The 6,130-nt window shown below is 34.8% G+C and overlaps 1 pseudogene; it reads right to left on the bottom strand.

Annotated features, from left to right (window-relative positions):
- Positions 1 to 219: 219 nt before the first annotated feature.
- On the bottom strand, positions 220 to 1,248 carry LOC143631372 (2-oxoglutarate-dependent dioxygenase 21, chloroplastic pseudogene; annotated as a pseudogene).
- Between the last annotated feature and the right edge of the window lie 4,882 nt (positions 1,249 to 6,130).

The following is a 6,130-nucleotide window of genomic DNA, read 5'->3' as shown; positions in this document are numbered from 1 at the left end:
AATAGTAGTAAATAAATTGCAGGATCTTGTGAATTGATGAATAAAACATAAACTGCCACTAAACTAGTAGTAGTGACATACAATTATTAAGCAGCAAATCAAAAGAAATAGTAATAGTGTAATGCATCTTTAAGGGTTGAGGGTTTGTGTTGAACACATTCTTTATGAGCTATTGTTATGATGCTTGTTTATCTTATACTTCAGTCATGTTCCATTTTTTCATGGGATTTTCAGCATGTCAATGTACTTGTATTCGGGTAAGATTTAGCGGAGATGTAATCAAGAAATTCACCAAAGCTCCCTTCTTTGTAGGCTGCAGGGTGTTGTTCATCAATTAGCTCCGGTGCAGGTCCTACCTTCGTGTCCAACTTCATACTGTGAAGACTTGCAATTGAAAACCGCTTCATTTGCATATTGAGAATTGCCCTATGTGGGATACTCTTGTACCTGCCATTGCTTATCACTTCAAATTGATCTCCCAACTGAACTATTAAGGCACATTTTATGAACGGAACAGGGTGCCACTTTTTGTCATGGTCCATGATTTCAAGCCCTTGATGGCTTTGATTCAGATTGGTGATGGTACCGTAATCCGTGTGTGGTGGCATCCCTAGTGCAAGCTCTGGTTCAGGGCAAGACGGGTAGCAGTTGACAGCCATCACTTGAGAACTGTCTTTGATATCATCATGTAAGTATTTGGCATTCAGGCCTAGGCTTTCTAGAACGACTTCCATTAACTTCTTCTGTAATACCTTCATCGCCATTCCATAGCTTCCCATGTTTTCTCTGTATGAATTATAAATAATCTAAAGTTAAATGTTGCCATTTTCAGTGAAAGGAGAATAGAACTTGACGAGTTTAATTACTTGTAAGTTGGAGGGTTGGATGGTCATAAATGGATCCATTCTGATATAGGATTAGCATAATGCTTGATGAAGTCTCTCCAGAAGAACACTTTATCCGTCCTGTGATTCATACTAGTGCCGTATCTTACAGGCTTGTGAACATCAGCTGAAGCAAAACACATATTTTCATCACTTGGCAAATCAAAGAATTGTTCAGCAGAGTCTAGCGCATCTTTCATGACCGAGGTCGGAATTCCATGGTTTATCACCTTCAATAGACAAGGTTCTTTATCCGAGCAATATATAACTTTGAAAGATAAATGCATGCATTCATGCACTATATATATATACATCGAAAGTCCTTCTCAACCGTTGCCTTTTTTAAATAAGTTTTTAAAGAATGAAGCAATATCGATCACCCCTCATTACTGTTTTTGGTACCGTGAGAAGTGAAACTTTGACACATTTATAGCCTGGAAAGCTCATGCAAACAAAGCCAATAAGTCACCGTGTATACCGATGTATGTATATGTTTTGCTATACACAGTATTTATTTTATCAACTAATACCTGAAAGAAGCCAAGTTTGTTGCAGGCAGAATGAACTTAATCAATTACTTTGGACCTGTGTGCAGGGTGGTCCACCATGGAAAGGTCAATGACAGGGAGTACGGTAGAAATATGGTCAACGATGGTAATGTTTGGTTGTTGGGAAGGAGGAAGAACATACTGTTGAGGTATGTATTGTCGGCATGTTTGGGTAACCGCCATGACACTGGTAAATGAAATATCTGCCTTTGCTTCCATTCTCTCTGTTTTTGTTTTCTTACTAAAGGCTAGTTGAATTTGAATATTTTTGGTATAAAGTGTTGTGTTTATATAAGCTTAAAAGATTTGACAGTGTCTAGTTTTATATTCATTAAAGTGTATGGCTGTATGCTATTTATGTACTAGTACAATAAATCTTAAGTAGATTGTGCATTAGGAAATCAGGAGGAATGTTGGATTCTCATATTTTATTATTTATAGCTTTTGGTGGGGTCCACTTGTTTATATATAGGCTATTATAATATGCTATTATAATACCGCCTCTTTTCACTTTTCCTGGGATACTTATGTTTTTGGCAATTTAGTCAATAAAACAATATATTTCTCAACCATGTTACTTAGATCACACTTCCCTGATATATTTTTGCTGATGCAAGTGCACTTGTTTTTAACTGGATAATGTTTTAAATCAAATATCTTTCAATTCGGGCCATAGGTGTGTGAAGTAAACACTGAGTTTTCTTTTCACATGCTTTCGTGCATCGCTTAGTTCCTGCATCAGATATTATGGGATAGTCTTCTTCTTGTGAAACCCTTCTGTTTAACCCGTGCGAACCCATCGGTAGGAAACTAGGAATAGTAGACGTTATATAAACGTGTGATGCATTTACCCTTTGATCCCATTTACCATTAACCAGATGATTATCGGCCAGTATTAAGTTCTTCCTGTGTGTCTTAGACCACAAACTCGTTGCAAAATCGAAACCATAAAAGCTCAAACTTGTAACTTTTTAACTTTAGTACCCGAAAGTGTTACTTGGGTCAAGCCGTGCCAAGTTACCAACCTATTTGTGTAATTAACTCTCAAAAGTATTATTTGTTTGGAAATTTTCAAAATTCCCAACTGATTCGTATTTTAGGCTGGGCGTGACAGTAAATATTATTTGCCGAGGAACCGAAAATAATAAAAATGCTTTTATGTACCATGCCAATATAGGTGTTTTTTTACTCCTATTACTGGAGGTTCAAGTTCACATTTAGCCTTTATTTTTAGTTTCATTTTATTTGGTTAATATAATAAGAAAGTCATCGACACATTAAGTGTTTTTGAACTCTTGGCTGTAGATATAGTTTGAGCTTGAATTATAAACAACATATATTGAATATGCGAGATATCTGAAACTATTCATTGAATCGTGCACATACGCGGTATTCTTGAAATCATTCTCAAATTTAGTAAAGGTGCTAGTATAAATATATAGACATTTCCATTCACTCTTCAATTCAAAATCGAGTAAACGATATAATAAGTTAAACGGCATCATACTGGTTATATAGAAAATAATCATTAGTTGTGAAGGTCAATTGACTTACTATTTGTACTATTACCATCTGTAGTATGTATATAGCAAACAAGCCTACACTACAAAATTGCACATTTTGCACGCTATAGATAGGACGAGAAGGTGTTTTTATCATGGATTACTCTCAATCAAACGCAGTTAACTATGTTCTCTCATCCACAATCAATGCGTTAAAAGCGTGTTGATGAAATATTTGTTGTATGGGCATTTCTTATGTGCTTATGGCCTTGTATCTCCCCTATACACATAATAAAACAATGCAAGTTTTAAGTAAAATATAGCATAAGTAAAGATTGTTGAAGATTGAGAAAAGATGTGTATATACATCTCAACAATTTGCATGTGTAATCATTGTAACATAATGATGTTTTGTTCACTAATCGTTTATTTAAATCAAACATACGATGTGGGATTGCTGATACGCGTAACACTACTAGCTAGTTGTCTAACACCGTTATCTACTCTTATCTGTCTACTCTAATAAATGGTATCTTGGGTACTACGTGACGTGTTTTTAACACAACAAAAGAATTGTTTTCCCGCTCTTTAATTTGTCCTCTTTTTTTTTCTATTAAATGACAAATACATATTTTGTATTTTTTTTTTCATTTAAACAGCAGATAGTTGAACTTATATATATATAAAAAAAAAGTTGTGATTCAAATTGTGTATACAAAGAAAAATAAATATTTAGTGATTTATGAAATATGAATTATGAACTTAAAATTAATCAATATTAATTTATTAATATCAGTTAGTGTATTTATACATAAATTCAAATATTTTTTAACTCAAAAATATTGTTTTATACTTACCAATTATATAATTTTATATTTATTTAATTCGTGTAATACACGAGATTCTTACCCAGCTACAAGGTTGATCCCGGGGCCACGGTCCATACCCAATCTCCTAGCATAGTTTTAAGCCCATTTAAAAAGGTAATACCGGACGTCTAGACCTATGTTATAAGTCATTTAAAAGTTTAAACCCAAATATAAAGGTTTAAACTTAGAAGCTCATATTTTTACTCAGAGAAAGATCTCAAATATCTGGAGTTTGTCTTTGTATATTATAGGGATGATCCGAAGGTACGGAATGTATCGTCAAATATTCAATATGGCTTTGGCAATATTGTTAATCAATTCCATAATGAATACTGTTTTACCCACGCCAGCTCCCGCAGTAGCCGCCGAATCTTCTACTGGTACATGGACAACTGTATGGACCGATGGACTTACGAGCCTTGATCGTTACAAAGGCCGATGCTATGGCATCGAGCCTGTTCCTGGAGAAGAAAGTCAATTTATTGCTTATGTAGCTTACCCATTAGACCTTTTTGAAGAAGGTTCTACGTCATTAGTCTGATCCTTTGTAGGAACTACCCGTAATAACGAACTTGCAAAACGGATCTGTTTATCATAAAGAGATTCGTCGTTCCTCGGAGCGGGTGATTCAATTAACCTATATTCAGAAGATGAAATTTCACCTCTACCATCAATAGGTTTAGCCAGGGCGTTGATAACACGTTTTCTCATTTTGTTTCGCAATTTCATAATCCAAGTTTTCAGTTTTTAATTGACCTTGGATAAAAATCCCGAAAATTTCTATTTTCCTTGAATGTTTCATTGAAAGGTAAATGATTTAATCCTTTAAAAGAAATAAAGTTTTTTATCAGAATATGAATCAAACCGAAAGACCCCTTAACTATTATGGGGGTTAATAGAACGAATCACACTTTTACCACTAAACTATACCCGCTACGCTACGGCGCTGAAGTAATCCATGCCATACTCCCAGGAAAAGCTCGAACGGCCTTCAACAAAAGGGTACCTGTACCCGAAACCGACACAGGTGGACGATCTTATTTGGTCAAATACCTAGCGAAAAACTCCTATCTTCCTTTCATTACGCCCCCTTTTTTCAATTCTCTACTCTAATATCAATATCAATGTTGTAATCTTTGTTGTAATCTTTTTTTCTATTACTCTGATCGTATATAGCGGAGTTGTATCTTTTCATTCCCTAAGTCAATTTTTTGACTTTGTATATAAAATAGAAATTATTTATTAGTTCAATCTATTCCCAATATATTACTTTGTTGCATTACTCGTTATATTCTAGTGGTCAATCTATCTATCCCGATATATGGATAGATATATGATTCAGCATGCCCTTTTGTAAAATCAAATGTAAAAAAAAAAAATTCCACTCTTCCCCGACTCCAGAATAAAGTGGTAAAGGGCAGGCAAGAGACAACCTGGCGAACTGAAACATCTTAGTAGCCAGAGGAAAAGAAAGCAAAAGCGATTCCCCAATAAAATAGAAATGGGGCGCAGCCAAGCGGTAAGGCAACGGGTTTTGGTCCCGCTATTCGGAGGTTCGAATCCTTCGTTTATGATTCTCGGACAAGACCCTACCTAGCTATTTATGAAAATATTTACACGCGTAACGTATTAGATCATGAGAAGTCTATATATATCCCGATACATCGGTAGCCCCTTTCCTAGAGTTGAGACTCATATTTCTAGCATCACATATTCACATGTAAGTTTTAATGCAGGATAATATATTACATCAACATATACGCATTCAATTTCATTTTTTCCCTCCCTTAAATTTATAATCAAATAATATTAATATATTATAACTTATCATATACACTCATACAATACAGTATATTTAAATATAACACAAATAAAATTTTATACCTCACTCGGTTATTACGCGTTATTTTGGCACAGTTTTTTGAAGCATTTTTGTTTACAAATCTACTTATTTTAGAGTTTAAAGGACTTATTATTTACGCATTATAACTATAATTATAATTATAAATATATATACCATTACCGACTTTGGTGCCGCTAAGCCCTTACTGGGCCAAGTGGCAGCACCAAAGTGGTACACATAATTTTGTTTATTTTGTTTCTTTTTTCAAATTTGATAATTAAATGGTTATTCGTCTCAACTCATCGATGAAACGCTCGGGATGGACAACTTTAGGTTTCTACAGACGCCCAAGTTTTACCGACCTTTTTGTTTACTTCCGGTATCGTGACAAATGTAACCCAAACCGACCGAATTCGCGTCGAATCACCGTCGCAACTCCCGAGAACACTTAGGTTTTACCAACGCCCGAGTTTTACCGACTCAT

This window comes from Bidens hawaiensis, unplaced genomic scaffold (assembly GCF_021521415.1).
Source record: "Bidens hawaiensis isolate Kalapana, Puna unplaced genomic scaffold, B.hawaiensis_p1.1 tig00006061_1, whole genome shotgun sequence".
Taxonomy (NCBI): Eukaryota; Viridiplantae; Streptophyta; class Magnoliopsida; order Asterales; family Asteraceae; genus Bidens; species Bidens hawaiensis.
The sequence above is the reverse complement of the archived record's forward strand: the minus strand, read 5'-3'. Positions and strand labels throughout refer to the sequence as shown.